This window comes from Sorex fumeus, unplaced genomic scaffold (assembly GCF_029834395.1).
Source record: "Sorex fumeus unplaced genomic scaffold, SorFum_2.1 ptg000006l, whole genome shotgun sequence".
Classification (NCBI taxonomy): Eukaryota; Metazoa; Chordata; class Mammalia; order Eulipotyphla; family Soricidae; genus Sorex; species Sorex fumeus.
Window position 1 is genome coordinate 60,678,593 of NW_026606063.1, and position 24,082 is coordinate 60,702,674.

Consider the following 24,082-nt stretch of genomic DNA (forward strand, 5'->3'; position numbering starts at 1 on the left):
GAAACCCATTTCAGACTCTGGAGCAGTAAAATAATAAATTGAGCAGTTTGAAGCCACTACATTTGTGATAATTTGTTACCATAGCAATATTTCTGGACCTTCTTGGCCCTTGTGCAGGGTCTAATGCAGGATCCTAGGGAATTCATAAGGCTAACCTCAGTTTCCTTTCTGGTGCATCTATCCTAAGAAATATCAGTGGACACTGTGTTGGACTGCTTCTAATTTAAATTTAGTTCAAGATTTAGTATGTCCCTCTCAAGTGCTTTGCAGTGAATCCTTTGGTGGATGGAAGTATTGATTTTTGTCTGTTGTTTTTGGTTATGAGAAACAATGAGGGAGAGGCAGTGTGTTTGTTCTGGATGTATTGAGTTTAGGGTAACTGTAGAATTATTAAATAAAAGTAACTCATCAAAATAGGGACTACATGGCTGGAAATCCACTGAGAGTTTGCAGTTGGACCTGACACAGGTCCACAGAGTCCAAATCTTTCTCATTTTGTAGAGAATCCATGGTCAGCTTCTAATAGTGCAGGGTTCTCTGGTAAAGGGGTTCAGAGATGGTGTGGGCTATTGTTCTTCTTCCTCTATAATGCAACTATTCAGTGTCCATTAAGAAACAACTCAAATGCTGGGATTATCTTGGGCCCCTGGTGTAATGCCAGGGCACTAGAAGCTTTGTGTCTCCACCACAGAGTCTGCCAGGCAAGCATTCATAACCCCATCTAGAAGTGAAGCAATTTGCAGAAGGTTGCATGGATCATACACATTGGAGCTCAAGATAAACCTGGCCCAAAGAATCCAGCGCCATTCCTCAAGTTTTTATCCTGCTTTTCATCACATAATTTTTTTTGCAAAAAGTTTTTTTCATAACAATTGGATTATGATGATTATGTGAGCCTAATTTTTTTCAAGAACAAATAATTGTGCCAGAAAAACTAAACAAGATGCAAGAAATACAGTATTCTAGAAGAAGGGCTTAGGATGGAAAACTAAACTAAACCTTGATGCTTATAAAGAAGAGAGACATAGTAAGCAAGAAAAGAAAGAGGAGCAATTTATTTTTTTAATTTTTATTAGTGAAACACCATGAGGTACAGTTGTAGACTTACAAATTTTTGTGCTTGGGTTTCAGTTATACAATGATCGAGTACCCATCTCTCCACCAGTGCCCACTCTCCACCACCATTGATCCCAGTATCCCTCCCACCCCCTATCTCCCCCATCCCACCCTGCCTCTGAGGCAGGGCATTCCCTTTTGTTCTAAGAGGGGCAATTTAGAGTGAAGCTGCAGGTATTCAATGATAATGTTAGAGAGGTTTGCAGGGGAAATGGCAGACTTTTTTTTTTTTTAATGACATTTGATCTGAGTTTGAGGAGTAGGACTAGAAGTACAACCATACAACCATATCCATATTCACAGAGGTTTTGATAGAAAGTTATGTGACATGTTCAAGTGGCACTGGACAGCTGGATAACCTGGAGCCTGGTGTTCCCAATTTTGGTGAGTTACTGCGACATCAATTCCAAAGAATGAGAAAAAGGGTTAGAAGGTAAGCAAGGCCAGCAAAGGCTACATATTGGAAAGCATTGAAGGGAAAAATAAGAGCTCTGCTTTATTTATTTAATCATTAATTCACTCATAATTTTTGGTTTGCAAGCCACATCAGACAGTCAGTGCTCTGCTCTCAGGGATCACTCCTGATGGTTCTTGCAGGACCATATGAGGTGCCAGGAATCATGATATGCCCTACCCACTGTTCTACCCCTCAACCTCATCCATTTGTTAAAAAATTAAAAACAAAACAAAACACTTGAGCTCCCTACTCCCCAGCAGGCATGAGGGCCTGAGATCACACCTGGAAATTCTCAGCTTGGCTATGTGGCCTATTAGTTCAATGCTTTTGTGCTACAATGCATATTTCCACGAAGAGCTTTTCAGGAACAGTGGTAGTGGGAGTCATCAGGGATAAACCCAGTGGGGTATGAGAGGAGTGAGGGGTTTGCAATGCTGGGGATTGAGCCCAAAGTCACACACCTGCAAGCTAGTGCTTCATCTTGTTGACCATTTCCCTGATCCTTCAAATATTCTTAGATTCAGTGAGAATATGAACAGTTTTAAGGGACACAGGAGATCATGCAAAGGGCTGGAACTCATGTCTGACATGAGTACATCCCATATTGATTCTCAGCAACCAATGGTCCCCCTAGCGAGTACCATCAGGGATGCACTGGTTGCCACATGACTGAAGTGATCCTAGACACCCTTAAGACAGCTTGAAAATCTCTCCCCACTCCCACTAACCCCACACCAAAAATAAATCTGAAAATCTCAGCAGTGTTTTAAGCAGAAAATAGTGGGACCCTTTAATACCTTGCAACAGCTACATTTTATACAGGAACGCTAGAGGAATTATACCAGTATCTCAAGTGGGCCCATATTTTAAGCAGGGGTTCCTGAAGTCAACTCAATTGCTAACATTGTTGTAGCACCTCTCAGCTTCCTCCCTACTGCCCACTTAACCTAAGTTGCCTTTTGTTTGGCTCAGTCCTGAGATCAGTTGGGGTGCTGGTTCCAAGGTCAGTCTGACCCCTGCTTCATCTTCTCTTGATGAGCTCATCTTTTTAATCTATGGTACCTCATGTTTTATTCACATTGGAGCAAAACCCAGGTGGGAGATGGGAAGAAGCCTGGATGATTTTGGACATAGTTCACAAGAGAAGAAACGAAAGTTATTTCTGTGCTTACAAAATATTAAGCAGCTTGTACACATCTATTCTGAGCTAGTGCTGGGGAAAAGAAGAAGGTACAAAGAGACGCAGAAGATATAGTCCCAGTCAGTGAGGGCATATAGTACAGGGGGGCAAGGAAAAGAGTCAAGGCTTATATGAACATAAGCCAAAAGTTGTCATAGTTTATATGGAATAACTAAAGGACATTCCAGATAGCACATAGAAAAATATTGAGCTGAAAATTTACAAGTACTTCAGGGCACCCATAGAAATACTGATGGGACCTGCCATAGCCATGCCACCAGACTCCACACCAGGCTGTTTCACTTGGGGCACCCCAGAAAGGGGCAGGTGAGAGCACTCCCCACCCCAAGGGATCCAGCCACGGCAGTCGAACACCTCCAGAACCCAACCACCACCATGCTCAAGGCTTCTCCCCACACAAACGACTCTGGCTGAGCCTCACGCATGAGTGAAGTCCTGCAAAACCCAGGTAATACGGAACTTTTTGACCTTGGACTCTGGGCTCAACAGGAGTGAAGATTCTCTGCCCATTTCCCTCAGTCTCCGGGGACCCAGTGGTCACACTTATAAGCCACCTCCTGCCGGCGCCAGATAATCTCATCATGGGCCATTGTCCAGATCACATGGCTCTTTCTCCTGGAAGGGAGCATAACAAGAAGCCTGCTATAGCCATTCCACTGGACTCTGCGCCAGTCTGTTTCACACAGGGAGCCCCAGAGTGGGGCAGGTGAGAGCCCTCCCTGCCCCAAGGAACCCAGCCCCAACAGCCAAACACCTCCCGAATCCAAACACCAACGTACTCAAGGCCACTTCCTCACACGCTTGGGCCAAGCCTCACACATGAGTGAACATATTCTTAGACCACAAGACCTTGAATGCATCATAAGATACTCCCTACCCATTTTCTATAAGTACCACACCACATTTGATGGGGTTCAGATAGTAGGCAACAAATCATAGGGGGAAATATACTTATGCACATATACATATTTTCATATGTGTATATATATATGTATATATATATATGAAAGCTCACATCACTCAACCTTTAACAACATGTTAGTGATATCCTCAAAAATGTCTTAATAGCTCCTGCCAAAATAGAACAATCTTCACACTGTTTCCTATATGGACATTTTTTTGTAAGCAATTTCAGCAGTTCTTCATAACAGACAATACAAAATATATTCTTTTGGTTGTGCTTTGGGACAGGGACTGGGGCTAGAGATGGAAACATCCCAAATTTGGTGGTGGGAAGATGTAATGGTGGTGGGATTGGTTTTTGAATATTAAATGTAATCAAATATTGTGAACTACCTTATAAAATAAAAAAAATTGAAACAAAAAAAAAGAAATAATGATGGGATATTCAGACTCTGGGCAATTAAGATTAAGAAATGGAAGCAACTTCTGACAGGCACAATTTGGAGACGCTAAGAATATTTTATCCAACCTCCCACAGCTTGTCCCTAAAATATTTTCCTCCTCCCTGGTGACTACACCAAAGACTTCATTCCTCAACCAGCCCCATTGGGGCTGTTATTATGTAAATATCTAGGAGAGGCACTTTAGATCTTATCCATGTATATATCTAGGTAAACCGGTTGTTCTGGAGCCAAAAGACTACTAAGTAGCCCACTGAACATGACACCTTGTGTCATTCCTTCTTCAGACAGTCCCTGCTGGTTTGGAAGATGAAGGGGGGAGAAAGTGTTTAGTGTGGGTGAGGTATGCATGAGGGCTGTCTGGGGGAGGGGCCAAGAGTGGCCTGGGGGCCAATAAAAATGGTCAGGCAGAAGGGAGATTGTTACAGAAAGTCACAGGCCAAAGGAAGTCCTGAGAGTGATTTTGTTCAGGCACACTCATGAGCATGAATACCTACACGTGAGTGGCATGTAGCATGCGTGGCTGGGAGGTGTGTGCCAGGTTGTTTGTGGATGCCCACATAGGCAGCAACTGAGCCCAGAGGAACTTGTATATATTCCCGGAGACTTGGGCCAATATTCTACAAAAGAGGAGTGTGTTCATGGTCCCCAATAAACCATGTGTCCTCAGTCCTTACAACCACGATTGAAATATCTAGCTATACTTCCTTTTTTGCCCAAATTGTCACCTCCAGATCCATGTCCACACTTTATGAGCCTCTGAAAGTAATCGCTGAAAATTTCTTACACAAAGATCCATTGCCACCAGCTACAAAAAGCAAGGATGGGCCAAGAAAATCCAAGCCCAGGTTTAGGGAGGAAAAATCAAAGTGAAGAAGAAAACTGCAAAGCATTCTGCTAAAAAACATACAAACTTTCTGTAAATGAACGGCACAGAAAGGAACATAATGAGCATCAACAGAAAAGAGTAGATACTAACAGAAACACTGGCATTTTATTTATTTGATGTATTTCCAGTGAGATTTTATTTTTGTGATTTTATATTTTAAAATAATTTGCTAACAAATTCCAGTCCCTTTAAAATTTGCAGGCTCCAAGCAGTTTGGGCCCTGGATCCCAGAGCTCATTTCTCAAGTCAAGAGCCTGCAGTGATGTACTCAGGCTGCAGGGGGCGACAAAGATTAACTCGGTGCTGCTTTGGGGAGATTGGAGGGTTGTAACTCATTTCATCCTCCAGTATTTAATTTTTCTGTTTTATTAAGATAAAAGTTTGAGATATACAGCATTATGAACTGAATTACATATACTGTGAAATGTATCCCTACGTTGTATCTCAACTTTTATAGATTATACTCCCTCCCCCCCTTCCTCCTCCACTCCACCTAAAAGGAACTATCACTATCAACTATCACCCCGTTGTTCATCGATTCGCTCGAGCGGGTCCAGTAACATCTCCATTCGTCCCTGTCACGTGCTAGTGTAGCCCGATGACATATTGGGGGCTCCTTCAGGGTCAGGGGAATGAGACCCATTGTATTTAATGTTTTGGGCATATCCAGTACACCACCACCAGCATTTGTGCCACTTAGCTAATGTTTGGTGTTATTAGAACAATGTCATCAGCAAAGCAGTGGTGGTATAGTTGCCGACCATCTATCTTCACTCCTGTTTGGCATAGCCTGTACATATCCATGGGTAGCTTGCCAGGCTCTGCCACGAGGGATAGAGGCTTTTAGGGCAGCCTCTAATCAACCTTGCAGGTGTTCCCATGGTTCAAACCATATTTGAATTCTATCAAATATGGTGCAGTAATCTTGGAAGGTGGGTATTGAATGTCTTATGATGTGTCATAGACGGAAAGCATCCTAGAGCGTGGCGGCAGCTGGGTAGTGCTGGTAGTGGATAACACATGATAACCAAGTTCATTGAGGTTTCTCCAAAGTTCAAGATGCTGCTCTGTCTAATATTCTTTGATTCGAAGAAGACCTTTGATGAGATTAGGACCAGTAATTTTGCTCCATGGCTTGGAGGCCAGCCACACATGCTAAGGGAAAAGGGAGCTCAGATAGAGAAGGGAGCATCAAATAAAGGATATTGGGAGGATCCTCCCAGGATGGGAGAAGCATGCTGAAAGTAGACTATAGACCAAACATGATTGCCACTCAGTGCCTCTTTTGCAAACCACAACACCCAAAAGGAGAGAGAGAACAAAAGGGAATGCCCTGCCACAGAGGCAGGGTGGGATGGGGGGATGGAGGGTGGGAGGGATACTGGGACCCGTGGTGGTGGGAAATGGGCACTGGTGGAGGGATGAGTATTTGATCATTGTATAATTGAAACCCAAGCACAAAATATGTAAGTCTACAACTGTACCTCATGGTGTCTCACTAATAAAAATTAAGAAAAAAGAAAGAAAGAAAGAAAGAAAGAAAGAAAAAAGAAAGAAAGAAAGAAAGAAAGAAAGAAAGAAAGAAAGAAAGCCTTTGATTCTGTTGAGACTTAAGCGGTCATTGAAGCCCTATCCAAACGGGGAGTTCAAACTCAATACATCAGAATCCTCCGTGAGCTATATTGCGGATTCACTACCAGGAACTCACAATTCTACAAGGAAGTTATCAACAATATCAAGAGAGGGGTTCGGCAGGGTGATATCATTTCACCGAAACTCTTCAGTGCCACCCTTGAGAACATCATGCGATGACTAGAATGTGAAGGAGTGGGAGTGAAGATAGACCGTCAGCAACTATACCACCACTGCTTTGCTGATGACATCATTCTAATAACACCAAACATTAGCTAAGTGGCACAAATGCTGGCAGACTTCGGCCATGAGTGTGGAAAGATCAGACTACAGATGAATCTCATGAAGACAACGTTTATGAGAAACAGTCTTGTTCCTGATGTTCCATTCTCTCTCAATAGAATGAACATCTCTGAATGCAGCAGTTATGTGTACCTAGGTCAATAAGACAACATGATGAATGACCTGGCACCTGAATTGCACAGGAGGAAGAGAGCAGCTTGGAATGCCTTCAAGAGCGTTGAAAAAATAGCTAAGAGGATGAAGAACCTCCAGCTCCAGGCACATCTCTTCAATTCCACTGTTCTTCCTGTATTAACATAAGCCTCAGAGAACTGGGCCCTACAAAAACAGGATGAGAATGCTATTCGGGTCTCCTTTAGAGGAATCGAAATAGTTATACTTGGAGTATCATGCTTCACTCAAGTGAGAGAAAGAATCCGGAGTTCTGACCTCCATCGATGATCAAGAATCAGGGACACTGTCTCGTTTGCCAAGCATCGAAAGTCAGATGGGCTGGACACGTAATGAGATTTGGAGACAACCGCTGGACTAGAGCCATTACTGACTGGATTCCATGAGACATCAAAAGATCACGTGGCCGCCCACCTACAAGATGGTCAGACTTCTTCATCAAGACCCTGAACTATCGGTTTGAGGCTTTTTGTGTTCCTAGAATGAGCAGACACCATTGAGCTACACTAGCACACAACAGGGATGAATGGAGACGTTACTGGTGCCCGCTCGAGCAAATTGGTAACGGGATGTCAAGTGATCAAGTGATCAAGTGATGAAGGAACATTTTCTATGAAAAGAGAGCCTGAATCTCATTCAAGACTATGTCCCCTTCATATCATCCAATTCCTGCATCCAGACTGAGATAGCATAAACGCATGCTTTGCTATGTTAAATCATTTTCTCTCAGTTTTAGAAGTCCTAGATTCTATTGACCTGATAGTCTCTAAACATAAAGATTTACTATAGTTAAAAGTAAAGGTTACTGAGCCAGAAAGATAATACAGGAGGTAAGGGACTTGCCTTTCACAGTCAACTGAGTTTGATCACCTGGCCTCACTTTTGGTTCCCTGAGCACTACCAGGGATTGAGTTCAAAACCAAAAGTAAGCTCTGAATGCCACTGGGAATAGTCCCGATTCCAAAACAAACAAACAAACAAACAAACAAACAAATGGGGGGAAATGAAGATGCCAAGCTCCCCACTTCAAAATTGCTGACTGAAAATAATGGAGTTTGCTTTTTCTATTTTCAGTCATACAGAAATTAGGTCATAGGCCTAATATGTAAGTGACATACTGTAAGTGACACTCCACACGTATTTTGTTTCTATGACTAAAGGGAATCATTAAAACAGGAAGTTGGGAATCAAAACATAACTACCTTTACAGAAACATGTGCTGACAAATGTGACCAAGGCTGTCACTTTCTGCTTGGGTTCAGTCGTCATAGAACAGTTTGGAAAATCTTCCTCAATGTGAGAGACTGCTCGTCAATCAGTCATTACTTTGTCATGCACCCGAGGCAGAGGGGAAGTGGATGGGTGATCAGCATCGACAATCAGGGAAGCATCAAAGCTTTGAAAAACTCACTAGAATAAATTTCACTAGGAACTGGGTATCCATGGATGGGGTTAGGAGCTTGTTTCAGGGATGAGGACTTAATGTTGGAGTTAACTCCTTCTCTGTTATGGAGGTTGGTATCTCTCCCACACTGTGTTGTCCTTGATTATACTCTTGTTCTACTTGCTGATGGCACTTCCTAAGTCTTCCCAATGTTTAACTGAAGAGACACCATCTCAGATCCAAAAATAAGACCCTGATGATCTGGATGGATGTGGATGTGACAAAGCCCGTTCCCAATCACTTCGAATACTCTGCTGGTAGTATGAAGATGGTTGTCCTTAAGATAGTTGATATTCTTATCCCATGGTGCCAGATTATGAACTCATAAGGTATTGAGACTAAGCATTTTAATTTATCTCTGCTCAGAAACAAACACAAAGCTGCTCAGATCCCTCATACAGATGTGTAGGTCATACACAGAAGGTATCTAAGAGAAACCACTTACATTTTGATATAGACTTGGATACCTATTCTACGTGTTATAGAGGTTGGCAATAAAATGCTTCATACTAAAAAGGCAGGTATTCTAATTACTTTGTAGCTGATGAGAATAGAATCAAAATTGAATTGAATTGACTTCAAATTTCAACTCTAAGGCCGCTGCCGACGGAGATGGCAAGTGAGGCTGCAAGGTAGCTTGCGGACCAGGACCAGTTCATCTGCAACCAGCCCGCTTACCTGAACAACAAGAAGACCATCGCTGAGGGCGGGAGGAACCCGATGAACAAGGCTGTTGAGAACCCTACAGCTACAGTGATTCAAGATGTGTGCTCAGCAGTTGGACTCAATGTCTTTCTCGAGAACAAAATGTACTCTCGAGAATAGAACCCTGATGTCCAGAACAGGGGCCGGATCCAAGTCCAGCTCAAGCAGGAAGATGGCAGTCTCTGTCTTGTCCAGTTCCCATCATGTATGTCAGTAATGTTATATGCGGTGGAAATGATCCCTAAACTAAAAATAAGGACACAGAAAACAGGAGGTGGGGACCAAACTTTTCAGCAAGTAAAGGGAAGTAAAAAGGGGAAAGGAAAGAAGAAGTGACTGGGGTAAGAGTCAAGTGTGCCATCCAGCAGTCAGCGATGCAGAGAGGCTTCTCATCTATACCTGAAAGAAAACAGCTTTCTGTGTGCATCATTCAACTGAACTGCGGACAGAATCGGATTTGACAGTGACATTTTCATCAGAAGTCACATGTTGCTTTTTATGCAGTATAAAACATTTATTTTGCCTTTCAACATATTTGTTATGGAAAAAAAATTTTAGATGAACATCTGCCTGTACCATAAATTACTTGAAATCCTACATCTATTTGTCCTCTTTGTAAACATATTTCAGATCAGTGAGTTTAATAAGATCTGAACTTCATATTTTGTTCACCTTATAAGTTAAATAAAATGTTTGAAACTGAAAAAAAGAATTCTACTCTACTAATTACCATCTACTACATTGGCATGTCACAATCACATGCTTTCATATTCCCACAGTGCATCTGGAAGAAAATTCAAGTGCTAATATTTTAAGTGTTTATATTCTTTAAGAACATGGAAATGCTTTTACAACATTATGTCCAAGATAACCATTTCACTTCTATATTGTTCTGAAATAATGTATCCCCAAACTCTGTCTTTTTAAAATTTTTTAAAGGTAAAAATATTTTTACCTTTGAATCTGCTGTTGAGTGGGTTTCAGTCTGGGGCTCAGAAGGAGGTAACTGAAGGAACTGAATGCTTCTTCCCTCATGGGTTAGAGGTGAGCCTTGGTTCCTTAAGGAGATTTGATCTAAATGGCTCTGCTCTTAACGTTTCACTTCAGCATGCTGACTGGTGGCCAAGAGTGCCTTGAGAACCAAGCACTATTTGCCAACTTTAATTACCTCTCTCTGGAAGTCATTCAGCATTGTCATCATTAGAAGTGCATGGCTTCTGATGCAACCTACCTTCAGAGGCAGAGAAATTAGACCCTATCTGGTGATAATAAAAACCTCAAGTACTTTGTGGGGGTATTTTATTAACTTTTTCTCTCTTTTGGGGGGGCACACTCAACAGTTCTTGGAAAGAGATGCAGTGGGGTGGGGACAGCTTTCCGGAGCAGGATCAATCCCAGAGATTCTACCTACAAAACAGTAACAACACATGGCCAATTAGGACAACAAACTAAATACAGTTCTATTTATTTATTTATTTATTTTGGGGCTTTTGGGATCACATCCAGCAATGCTCAGGGGTTATTCCTGGCTCTGCACACAGGAATTACTCCTGGCGATGTATGAGGGACCATACAGAATTCTGGGGATCAGACATGGGTCAGCTGTGTACAAGACAAACACTCTGTTTGCTGTAATATCACTCCAGCCCCTAGGACAACAAATTAAAATTACAAGTTTCTTTTGAGGAGTTAATTTTACAGACCACGGCAACTTCTTATACTTTCAATATTTTATAAAGATACTCTTGTTCAAGTTATATTTGCAAGGGCTTATTTCTCTTAAATAATAATAGAAAAGTTGGTGACAGTAATAAACAGTAATGCAAGTATTATTAATATATAGGGGTAAAAGTGATATTTTTTTATTGATCTCAACATAGCGCATTATAAAATGAATAACTAGAATTACTTGATACTGCAGAATGACATCTTTCCCTTTGAATCTGTAAGGGAGAGAGAACTCCTATATCACTGAAATTCGCTAGTTGTGAAGACTAATCCTATGGGCAATTCATTTGTATGACAAATAAGCATCAGGTCTTTGGGTTTGATTTTACGAGCAGAAATCAAAATAAGACGAAAGAGACTTCAGTTTATTATTGGTGGAAGAAGGAGCACAGAGCTTCTCTCTGACCTTGACTAAACTTGAACAAGAAAAGGGGAAATATAGTTGGGACTGCACAGTAGCTTCCAGGAGAGTACTGAGCACACCAACGCATGCTCTCAGCACAAGGCCAGCTACAGAGGGTCTCATTGTCAGAGACAGGAACTAAAGATATGAAGAACTTAGGGAGGATGAGTGGGATGATACCCAAAACAAAAGTGTATGGACAAACACTGTCTCACAGTATGGCTCCTGTTGCTGCTGGGGATAAGACAAACAGAAAGGAGAAAGTTTCATTTGTTTTAATGTGAGTTGAAGATCTATTGAAAAAGTTTTCTACTAGTTTCTGTCATTTTTCATTGAGCAAGGGAATAGAAGGTAGGGTCGGGGACTGAAGAAAGAGAAGAATATTTTAAATATTTTCTGTAAAAACAAGACAGCCACAAAATTACAGAGACAAGAAAGAGTTTCTAAATCATTATAAAGGTCAGCTGAATTAGGTCTTTGTCACCGTGTATCAGTGCCACCTGTCATGTTCTCCCCAGATGCTTGACATTAGTATAGGATGAAGGAGAGTAGACATTGGATAGATACAGAGTTTTGTCAGACAGTGAAATTAAAGGACAGGTTGTGGGGTGGAGGGGGGAGAGTTTGGGGGTGGGGGTATCTAGCAGTGGGCAATATTGACAAAAGGTCCAAGAGAGGATCTGGAAGAAAGTGAGAACAGGAGGTAATGTAGCACAGTTAAATGGGTAAAATAACTAAGCAGGGGAGAAAAAAGGAGAGAGCGTGAGATAGAAGAGGGAAAAAGAAAAGAACATACAAAGTACTGTGCTCAGAGCAGACTATTTTGCTTTTGTTCGATCTTGCAGTGCTGCGGATTGAAAGCAGCTAGTGCTAGGCTTGAACTTATTTACCATTGAGCCAATCCCTGGGCCATGCTTGAACTTTTAGAGGAGAAAATTCTGTGAATGATCGCAAGACCCTAGGGGTGTTAAATTTGGGAGAGTGGAAACATAAATCACTAGAGGATAGAAGTCAAGAAAATAGCAGGTGAAAATTACAGAGAAAAGTGTAAGATGGTATAAATTTCAAAGAACCAAGGCACAGAAGGCTCAGAATGGGGGAAATAGGACTATTGAATGAAGACTAAGGGGTATAGGGAAGAGGCAGGGATTTATTTGTCAAAAAATTGTCTTCTACAAAGGAAATGGAGGATGATGTGGAAGTTGTGTCAACTGTAAACCCAGATTAGTATTTGCTAGAATAAATAGCTTTGCAGAGTAGCAGATGAAAAAAAGCACATTAAGTTTGGCAGACCATCATCCTGGGGTACATGATTTTCCAAATACAGCATTCTGGCTTTTCACAGAAATTCTTACCTTCTGAAGGAAATTCTTACCACCTGGGCAGCTGTGACCAGTGCATGACCTCTCTGATTTCTCTAACCAAGCTGATCTCAGGCCAATGAGAGAACATTTGCAACCCCTACTCATTGGTGCCCTCCACTGGAAAGCAGAGCTGACACTTGACTCTGGAGAAAGGTAGTCTCAGGGGCAACTCAGATCTCTAGGCAAGCAGCTCAGGAGACCATGGTTTTCCCAAGACTGAGTAAAGGGAAGTGGCTAACACTTCAGACATGGTACTTGTTGAGGTTCTGAGAAAACATTTTTAGGACAAAGAAAAGGAAGTTTTGATCAATCAGGGGTTAGGAAATTTGCTATCTTAATCTCTAAATTCAGTTGAAAAAAGAACAGGAAAATATCTAGGGAATAGAGATGTAATTATCTGATAGCGAAAACTAGAGTCGCTGAGATTGTGGTAGTTTCAAAAGCTGCAGCTCTTTGGGCTGGAAAGATAGGTCAGCTGCCAGTAGGACAATTACCTTGCATGTGGTCAAACTGAGTTTAATCCCTGATACCCCATATGACCATATGATCCCCGTTTTTTGCATGTAGCTGTCTAGTTTTGCCAGCACCATTTGTTAGAGACTTTCCCTGCTTCGCTTCATATTTCTTGCTCCCTTATCAAAGATTAAATGATCATATATTTGAGGGTACGATATTCAACCCTATTACATTGGTCTCCAGATCTGTCTTTATTCTAATAAGATGCTGTTTTAATTATTACCACTTTGTAGTACAGTTTGAGGTTGGGGAAGGTCATATCTCCCATCTTTCCCCCCACCCCCAAAATTGCTTTAGCTATTTTAGCTATTTTCTTGGGGTCTTATCGTTCCATATGAATTCCAGGAGTGTTTGATCAATTTCTTTGAAGAATGTCCTGGGTATTCTCTAGGGATCATATTGAATCTGTATAATGCCTTGGGGAGTATTGCCATTTTACAATGTTGATCCTCCCAATCATGAGGAGGGAATGTGTCTCCATTTCTTAGTGTCCTCTTTTATTTCTTGAAGTATCATTTTGTAGTTGTCTATGTACAGTCATTTACCTCCACAGTTAAGCTGATTCCGAGGTACTTGATTTTCTGAGGCATGATTGCAAATGGATTTTTTTTAATATCACTTCTCTCTCATTATTTGCATATAGGAAAACCATGGACCTTTGGGTATTGATTTTGTAGCCTGCTACTTTACTATACAAGTCAACTATTTCTAGGAGCTTCTTGGTAGAGGTTTTAGGATTATCTAAGTACAGTATCATGTTATCTGCAAATAGTGAGAGATTGATTTCTTCCTTTCCTATGTGGATGCCTTTGATATCTTTTTCTTATATAACTGCTATGGCAAGAACTTCCAGTACTATATTGAATAGAAGTAGTGAGACTGGGCATCCTAGTCATATCCCTGATCTTAGAGGGAAAGCTTTTAGTTTTTCCCCATTGAGGATTATGCTAGTCGTGGGCTTGTGGTAGATGGTTTTGACTATATTGAGGAAAGTTCCTTCAGTGCCCATTTTGCTGAGAATTTTCTTCATAAATGGGTGCTGTATCTTGTCAAACGCTTTCTCTGTGCCTATTGATATGATCATATGGTTTTTATCTTTTATTTTATTTATTTGATGGATTATGTTGAGAGACTTACGAATGTTAAGTCATCCTTGCATCCCTGGGATGATCCCACTTGGTCATGGTGTATGATCTTTTTGATGAGTTTTTGGATTCTATTTGCTAATATTTTGTTGATGATCTGTGTTTATCAGTAATATCAGCCTGTAATTTTCTTTGTTTGTTGTGTCTCTGTCTGCTTTTGATATTAGGGTGATACCTCATAGAAACTGTTTTGGAGTGTTTATGTTTCTTCCATTCTCTGGAAAAGCTTGAAAAGGATGTCAATAGGTCCTCTTTAGTGTTGAAAGAATTCACTAGTGAATCCATCTGGACATGGGATTCTGTTTTTGGCAAAACTTTTGATTACTATTCCAATTTCCTTGATAGTGATAATCTATTCAGGTATTCCAAATCCTCTTGGTTCAGTCTTGGAAGTTAGAGGAATCCAGCAATTTATCCATTTCTTCTAGGTTCTCTTGTTTCGTGGCATACAGACTTTCAAAGTAATCTCTGATGATCTTTTACATTTCTTTGGTTTCTGTAGTGATGTCCTCCGTTTTATTTCTGATTCATTTTATTAGGGTTCTCTCTTTCTTTGTGAGTCTTGCTAGTGATTTATCAATCTTGTTTATTTTTTCAAAGTACCAACTTTTGGCTTTATTGATCTTTTGGATTGTTTTTTGGGTTTCCATGTTGTTAATTTCTGCTCTAAATTTTATTATTTTTTTCCTCCTGCTTGATTTGGGCTCCTTTTGTTGGTGGTCCTTAAGATCTTGAGCTGTGAAGCCAACTTACGTATGTGGGCCCTTTCTTCCTGATAAATACTTGCAGAGCTATGAATTTTCCCCCTTAGCACTGCTTTAGCTGTATCCCAATAGTTCTGGTAGTTCATGTCTTCATTCTCATTTGTCTACAGGAATCTTTTGATTTCTTCCTCAATTTCCTCTCTAAACCACTGGTTGTTCAACACTGAGCTGTTTAATTTCCAGAAGTTTGATTTGATTCTATGTTTCTGTGTGTGATTAACCTCTATGTTCAATATATCATGGTCTGAAAAGATAGTTGGTACAAATTATGTCTTCCTGATTCTATTGAAGGTTGTTTTGTCGCCCACTACGTGGTCTATCTTGGAAAATGTTCCATGTGCACTGGAAAAAAATATGTATTCTGTTGGGGGGGGAATGAAAAGCCCTGTATGCATCTCTTAGCACTCTCTCTTCCATTTCTTCCTTCAGAGCCACTACCTCATTGTTGAGTTTTTGTCTTGTTGGTCTATCAAGAGGTGATAAGGCAATGTTGAAGTCTGAATACTCTTGTGTTGCTATCAATGTCCTCCTTGATGTCTATTAGCAGATGTTTTAAGTATTTTGCTGGCCCCTCTTTGGATGCATCTATGTTAAGAATAGTGATTTCTTCCTTATGTACATAAACACAAACAAAACAAACACTGTCCTCCCATTGTTCATCGATTTTGCTCAAGTGGGCCCAGTAATGTCTCCATTTTGAGACTTGTTGTTACTGTATTTGGCATATTGAATACATCATGGGGAACTTGCCAGGCTTTGCCATGTGGGCGAGATACTCTTGGTAGTTTACTGGGCTCTCCAAGAGGGGCGGAGGAATCGAACCCGGCTTGGCCAGGCTGACTGCATGCAAGGCAAATGCCCTATCCATTAATTTTTAAAAATGGCTTTCGCTGGCCCTTCTAATACTTTTCAACCTGAAGTCTATGTTGTTGGATACTAGTATGGGCACCCTGACTTTTTTGAGGGAGTTATTTGCTTGAAGGATTTTTTTCCATCCTTTGAATTTGAGTCTGTGTTTGCTCTGACTGTTCAGATGTGGTTTTTTTTGTAGGCAGCAGAATGTTGGATTTAATTTTTTTTTTTATCAATTTTGCCATTCTGTATCTTTTAATTGGATCATTTAAACCACTGACATTGAGAGAGACTGTCATGGGGTTTTCTGCGATCTCTCTGTAGAAGTTTGTTGTGCTTGTGGGGGTTGTCTTTTCTTATAGTAGCCTCTTCAGTCTTTCTTTTAAGGTTGGTTTTGAGTCTATGAAGTTCCTGAGCTGTTGTTTATCCATGAAATAGTGTATCATTCCTTTGAGTATGAATTGGAGTCTAGCCATTTAAGTATTCTTGGAGAGGCATTCATTTAATTTAATTTTTAAAAATATAATTTTGGTCTTCTTTACAACAAAATTCTTGAAATTAAAAGGTATATAAGTTATAGGATATTGTAAACAAAGAATTATACTCCTGAAATATAAAAATGCAGCTTGCGATCTAAAATCATCTTCCAGCATTGCTCAGAATCCTTGGGAACACAAGTCTATACAAGGCTTTAAGCATTGGCAATAGTTATGTGATAAACCAATCGCTACTGACAGATCCACATGTATTAACTTAGGTCCTGTGACACAAGTGATGACCACAGACTCAGACAAATTAAAGCAGAAAAATAGATTATTTTTAAAAGATTAGCATATTGTTCCCAGAATCAATTGATGGGACTGAGAACAGATGTGTAAAATGAGCAGAAATCAAGGGAGAAACATCACAAAGAATTATAGAGTGGGATATTGAAGGATAAAAGGTAAAGCTCAGCCACTCACAAAAGAAGGTGCTTTTTGATGTTATTATTTCTTTTTTTAAATTTTTATTTATTTATTTTTGTATTAGTGAAACACCATGAGGTACAGTTATAGACTTATAAACTTTTGTGCTTGGGTTTCAGTTATACAATGATCAAGTACCCATCCCTCCACCAGTGCTCATCCTCCACCACCCCCTATAACCCCCCGTCCCACCCTGCCTCTGTGGCAGGGCATTCCCCCTTGTTCTCTCTCTCTTCTTTTGGGTACTGTGTTTTGCAAGAGAGGCCTTGAGTGGCAACCATGTTTGGTCTATAGACTACTTTTAGCATGCTTCTCCCACCCTGGGAGGGTCTCACAACACCCCTTATTTGGTGCTCCCTTCTCTATCTGAGCTTCCTTTTCACCTAGCACATGTGGCTGACCTTCAAGTCATGGAGCAAAATTCCTGGTACTAATCTCAGCCATTCCTGGGTGTTAGTCTCCTGTTTTGTTGCTTTATGTTCCCCAGATGAATGCAATCTTTTTGTGTCTATCCCGCTCTTTCTGACTCATTTCACTTAACATGATACTTTCCATGTACCACTTGTATGTAAATTTCATAACTTCATCTTTTCTAACAGTTACATAGTACTCCATTGTGTAAATGTACTCAAGTTTCTTTAACCAGTCATCTTTTTTCTTAAAATCTGGCCAACTGGAGATTTTGAAGTTAGATATATTTATATTGATACCTAGTATTAGTTGGGGGCTGGAGCGATAGCACAGCAGTAGGGTGTTTGCCTTGCACGCAGCCAACATGGCCAACCCGAGTTCGATTCCTCCGCCCCTCTCGGAGAGCCCGGCAAGCTACTGAGAGTATCTCGCCCACAATGTAGACCCTGGCAAGCTTCCGTGATGTATTCTATATGCCAAACACAGTAACAACAAAGTCTCCAATGGAGACGTTACTGGGCCTGTTCTAGCAAATCGATGAACAATGGGAGGACAGTGTTCTGGACAGTATTTGTTGAGTCCTGTCTTGGGAGAAGTAACTTACAATGAGATGCCTTGTCAGGATTCTGTCAGGTCACTGACTGGACACTCTGTGGGAATACAGAGGAATGAGTGTTGGTACCATGGATGTGGACCAAATGGTAACTTGTGAAGAGACTGAGCTGAGTGCATTACCTTAGGGTCATGTTTATATCTCACAACACAAAGGAAGAACTGAGGCTCAGAGAAGTTAAGCAACTTAACTGAGCTAGAAAGTTGCACAGACAGATCAAATTCAAACTTTTTTAAATATAAGAGTGTGTCTAACAATCCTAGCCAGCCGATTTAGAGAGCACAAAAAGACTCAAATAGCCTGTGAGAAAAAAGAGATGATACGTGACTGGGGGAATCAGGAAGACTCCAAAAGGAAGTGGTTTTCCCTAAGGTCAAAGAGGGTGTCCTGGGATTTTAACAGGGAAACATGCATTAGAAGGAAGCAGTGACAGTCTGCTAAAGTCAAGTATACTAAGGTTCAGGGAGGATCTCAGAGATGAAGAGTCGATATGAGGTTGTGTGCGAATGCATGGAGGGTTGAAGGAGGGTGACATATTATGAGGGAGGGGTCTCTTGTTTTTCATATTTTTTATTTTATTTATTGAATCACTGTGAGATACAGTTACAAAGCTTTCGTGATTGAGTTTCAGTCATAAAATGATCAAACACCCATTCCTCCACCAGTGCACATTTTCCACCACCAATGTCCCCAGTATTCTTCCCACCACCCCACTCAACCCCATTCCATGCCTCTATGGCAAACAATTTCCTTCTTACTTTCTCTCTACTTTGAGGCATTGTGGTTTGCAAAACAGATACTGAGGGGTCATCATGTTTGGTCCTTTATCTACTTTCAGCACACATCTCTATCCTGAGCGATCCCTCCAACCATCATTGATTTAGTGATCCCTTCTCTATACCAGTTACCTTCTCCCCCAATTCATGAGGCAGGCTTTCAACCATGGAGCAATCTTCCTGGCCCTTGTGTCTAGTATCCTTGGGTGTTAATCTCCCATTCTGTTATTTTATATTCCATAAATGAGTCAGTCATTCTATGTCTGTTGCTCTCTTTTCGACTCATTTCACTTAGCCTTATACTCTCCATGTCCATCCACTAATAAGAAAATTTTATGACTTCATCTTTCCTAACAGCTGCATAGTATTCCATTGTGTTTATGCACATAGTTTCTTTAACCAGTCATCTGTTCTTGGTCACTGGGTTTATTTCCAGATTCCGGCTATTGTGAACAGTGCTGCAATGAATATAAAGGTGCAGATACCATTTTTACCGTGCTTGCACCTATGGGCTTCTCTTGTAAGGCCTTGGATTGGATTGATTTTAGTGATTTGGGAAGGTTACTTAAGCATCATAAACACAAGCTTTTATGTTTCTTTGACACCAAATAGTTCTCCATACGCTGTTGGATATGATCCTGGTGGCTGCCAGCACCATTAGATCTGAGTATTACCACATCCTCCAGCTCAACCACTGGACTGTCCAGCCAGGTTGGCTGAGCATCTCACAGAGCAAAGTGATCCTGGATCTCCTGAGCACTGCATGGAAGTCCACCACCACCACCATCAAAAAATAAACAAAATTAAAAACATTCTGTTAAATAAGCTGTTTCCTTCTATAGAAGGGGACTATTCACACTCATTATTTTTTTTTAATTTCTTTCTTTTGTGTGTGCATTTTAGGACATACTTCTGGATCTGTGATCAGTTGTGCTTTGGGGACCATATGGGTGCCAGGGATTGAACCAGAGTCACCTCCCTCCCTGTGCTATCTCTTCAGCCCTATTCACATTTTTTGATTCTTAGAGTGCAGAAGGCTTAATATGATCACAGCTATGATTTAAACAACCCTTCCAGGCTGTTGGATAATCCATGCCAATATTTCGGGGGGTAGGGGACCATATTTCATTTTACTGTTGTTTAAATTTGTTCCCCTTTCATTTTTATTGTTGCTGCAATGACCATTATTTGTACACTTGGTTATGGTGCTCACACACACTTTGTCACAATGTATAGGAGAATTAAATGCTTTACTGTTGTGCATGGAATGCTAAAGAGCAGAGCCACTGAGATCTTACTTGGGAGGTGGAATAGTGCCAGGGATTGAACGAATGGCTTCATGCTTACAAGGCAGGTCCTCTGCCTCTGATCCATTAGTAGGCCGTGGGAAACTAACTTTTAATTTTGATACAAGTATTAATAAAAATAACAAGTTGCATTTTTATATCAATTATTTCACAAAACAAACACAGTTTGTACACTTCCTGTCCCCCACAAAAAGATATGACCAGGAAGAAAGGACACCATTCTCAAAAAACAACAACAAAAAAGAGTTGTCAAAGTTCTTATGTACCTTATTTACATATGAAATACAGAACTTTCACTTTTCTTATTTTATTTGTCCAACTGTCATTGATAAGTAGAAATTACAACGCTAAAAGATCTGGCATGGGTTGGAGCTGAAGAAGAAATTATAGCTAGAGGACAGATTTTCAATCCTTAGGAAGCTCGATATTGTGGCCTGTGGTTCTAACTGGGAATGGGCTAGGAGGGGCATTTGAATGTGTGAGTAACAGGGATGATAGGGATGCACTCCCTCCTATGACCACAGGAAACATGACTAATGGGTCCTTGTGATCCTAGTCACAGATGCATGGTCCTCAGCACCCAACTCCTGTCAGCTGTGCCAGTGCACCAGAGTGGGTTGCAACCTGAAACCTTTTTGCTCTGTCTGCACTGGGTAGTGGAACTGAGAATAGATGTTATTGGCATTTCAAGACTCTTTTTACACATAAGTATCTGGGAAAATATGACAGTGGCAGATTAAGTTATGTTCTCCAAAGATGCCCATAGCCTTCTGTATGAAACTAATTGTCATGTTTCTTTGTATGTAAAGAAGCTTTGCAGATAGGAGAAAAGGTCCCAAAACAGGATGATTGTCTTGGATTATTCAGATGGACCCAGTATAATCACAAAAGTAAGCAGAATAGAAAGAAGAAATGTGAGTCAGAGTAGACTCTGGCAGAAGATGCAAGAGAGCTAAGGCACAAGCCAACAACATAGGTGCCGCTAGAAGACAGACAAGGCCAGGAAGGGACTTTCCCAGAACCTCCAGCAGAAGCACAGACCCACTGAAACCTCGTTCTCCTCCTTGCAACATCAGTGTCATACTTCTAACCTACGGAAGTGCAAAATTATAAATTTATATGGTTAGGCATTATCTTTGTGGTAACTTGCTGTTGCAGTACTAGTGAACTACTGCAAGGAAGGATGTGCCATGAGTACAAATGGAGAAATCTGAAAGGTGGGTTAGGAACTGGTAGAATCTGTTTGGGGTGCTCTGGTGCCATATGTAGGATGTACAATATTGGTGAGATGTCTACCCAGCAGCTGTAACTTTGAAGACAGAAAAGTGAAACATATTTTTCTGAATAATATTTACATTGATTGTATAATTAATATGTTTTTATTAATATAGGGGCTGGAGCAATAGCACAGCAGGTAGGGTGTTTGCCTTGCACATGGCCGACTCCGGTTTGATTCTTCCGGCCCTCTTGGAGAGCCCAGTAAGCTACTGAGAGTATCCCACCTGCACGGCAGAGCCTGGCAAGCTACCTGTGGTATATTCAGTATGCCAAAAACAGTAACAAGTCTCACAATGGAGGCGTTACTGGCGCATACTCCAGCAAATTGATGATCAATGGGAGAACAGTGCTACAGTGCTACAGTATTAATATAGATTGTATAACCATATAGCTTATACATGTATCTGCAATGCATATATATTGTACACACCCTATTACTATGCATTTATATATAATATACCTTTTTATTTTGTGTATATTTTTGGTTTTGTAAGAATCTTTTAATATTTAAAAATTTAGTTATGATAATTTAGGTCACATCTTTACAATAATGCTGGCACTATTTTAGTGTAAATAGTTACCACACCTCATCATCACCAAAGTGTCCAAGACCCCCCACCATTGCACATATGTTACTTCTAGTCTACTTCATAATTCTTCCCATCCCACCCTGATATTTTATCAGCTCTGTGATTCAGGGCCAAAGGTTTGTTATGAATTGATTATTGTCTATTCCCTTACTTTGTTTATCTGTACTCACAGATGGATGAGATCATCTAGTTTTTATTCTTTGTCCTCTGGCTTATTTTGCTTATATTCTATCCACGTTGGAGTGAGCTCCATGATTTCACTTTTACAGAAGGCTGCATAGTATTAGGGGAAAGGTTATGTATATATGCCACAACTTCCATTTATCTGTCATTGGACATTTGCGAAACAACAATATTTTGAAAGGAAGAGAAGTAGACAACCAATATTTGTTGAGTACCTGCAAGTTTTATAATTTTTTAACCAAGTGATTTTATTTTACCTTTGTAACAAATTAGAGGTGGGTTTTTTTAAAATGCAATTTCACAGATAAGTGTCCAAGGCTTAAGAGATGAGTTAAAGGGGTCAGAGAGATAGTACAGCTTGCCCATATAATGCTTGTCTTGCACATGGATGACCTGGGTTAGATCCCCTGTATCCCATATGGTCTCTCAGGCACTGCCAGGAATGACTTCTGAGTGCAGAGGCAGGAGTAATCCCTGAGAATTTCCAGGTATGCTCCCCCCCCCCCACCCCGACAAAAGGAATGAATCCAAGATTATTCTTCTCATTACCAGAAATCAGACTCATAGCTGGTTCCAATCATCTAGATTATGGGATTCTTGTCATTACATGGTCTTAGGTTACTACTGCCTCTGAGGATGGATACAGCTCTCCTAATCCGTTTTTAGCAATAGTAAGAGATGAGGTCCCCAATAAGCAATTTTGGGGTCAAGAGTTTATCCTAAGAGCTTAGAGGTAAATAAAATTCAAAGAAATACTATGAAGAAAGAAGTTGAATTTTTAGTATGCTGGAGGTGATATTTCTCAGAAGGAAAGTATTTTCATGTAAAGACCAGTGGGCGTAGAGATCATGTCAGCCATGACTCACTGTCTTTTGACACATCAGGGAGAGTGGGCAGGAGCCTGAGAAGTGGCTAAGGGATATGACTCCACTTACACTTACAGGATTTATGCCCTGGTCTCCTTATTGTGGGGGAAGGAAGAAATAAGTAAAGGGATTCCCCCAATATTGGAGGACTCCAAAGGGATAAGAGAAGCAACTCGTAAGTTCCAGGCATGAGCTGAACTCTTGATGATCTAAGGTTTCGGAGAGCTCTGTGCCTCACATAGCCTGTCTCACATATGGGTGTGGTGCTGAGTTAGGAGTCCCTAATCCTGTGGCTCATAGTCTTGGGTATACAGTTTACATTTATTGGGCCAGTAATGTATACCAGTAAGTTGTGTAACAGGGCATTTGAGGTTGTTTTTTTTAAATTTTTACCCCCTACTGTACTGATAAAGAAACAGGAAAATTAGGAAGTTCAATAACTTGTCTAAGAACACAGAGTTTGTCACTGGTGAGACCAAAACCACCATTATCCAACCAGCATTATCCAACCCCACATTGATCCAATTAGTTATGAATTAAACCTATGATTTTTAGAAACTCCCACTGGGAAAACATGGAATAACAATTTAGCATGGCATACTATAGATATACATATACATATAGATATACATATACATATAGATATACATATACATATAGAAATTTCTAGAAGGGCATGAAAACCCTGGGAGGAAGCTGCAACTCTGGCAGAAAAAGAATGGGGGTTTCTCAGGGAGTGCTGTGAGAGTCACAAGAGAATGAGTTTCTGTAGATGGAGAGATAGCACAGGAAGTAATGCGTCCAACCTGGATTTAATCCCCAGTACCCAATATGGTCCCCTGAGCTCACCAGGAGTAATCCCTGAGTGCATAGCCAGGAGTAAGCCTTGAAAATCCCCAGGGGATGGCCCAAAAACAACATCAAAAAAGAGAATAAATTTCTGGCAATAAGAATGGCATTCTGAAGACAAGTACCATGCACAAAGATATGAAGATCAAGGCTATGTTGGAGAAAATTGGGTAGGTCTGTGGTCACAATG